Consider the following 880-nt stretch of genomic DNA (forward strand, 5'->3'; position numbering starts at 1 on the left):
AATGTACAAGGCTGCTAGTTTACACAAATAAAAATATATTATTTTGCACAAAATTTTACCACCATTTCTCCCACTTCCCGACCTGTATCTCTACCTCTCGAATAACAAAACAAATCTTAACTCTATCAACGTACGTCATACATCAGATATACATTCATGAGCCAAAACATTACGACCACCGGCTTAAGATTTTGTTTAGCAGTCTTTAGAACGAAATACACTACTGATTGTGCGTGTCAGGGGTCCGACAGTCTGTTAATAGGTTCGCGGAGGTATGTGGCATTAGATGTCTACGTACAAGACATGTAAATGGCGTACATAACGGGCCGCTGATATGCCCACGCAGTGATGGCTCCCGATAGCGACCCAAATGCGTTCCAGAGGATTTATGTGAGGCAGCTGCTGTCGCCAGACATGGACGTCAGTTCAGTACAATGCTACTCAAACCGCTGGCTCCGAGTCATGGAGAATTATACTCCTGAAAGATGACATCACTGTCGGGGAAGATATCAAGCATGAAAGGGTGCATGTGGGTCGCAGCCGTCAGCGTCCTTTCGATTACGACATAGGTCCCATGCAAGCGTAGGGGGCCGTCTCCCATAAAATACTTCCAACAGCCTGCGTCCATGGTGCGCTGCACATTTCGGGCCACCGCTCACCTCTATGATGGTCTGGTCTTACGTTAAATCAGTAAGTGGCTCGAAACAGCATATCCAGACACTCTGGGATGATGATGGCATTGAAACAGACAAAGACACGCGTAAAGCTGAAATACTAAACACCTTTTTCCAAAGCTGTTTCACAGAGAAAGACCGCACTGCAGTTCCTTCTCTAAATACTCGCACGAACGAAAAAAAGACTGACATCGAAATAAGTGTAC

This window comes from Schistocerca americana, chromosome 9, assembly GCF_021461395.2.
Source record: "Schistocerca americana isolate TAMUIC-IGC-003095 chromosome 9, iqSchAmer2.1, whole genome shotgun sequence".
NCBI classification, from domain to species: domain Eukaryota; kingdom Metazoa; phylum Arthropoda; class Insecta; order Orthoptera; family Acrididae; genus Schistocerca; species Schistocerca americana.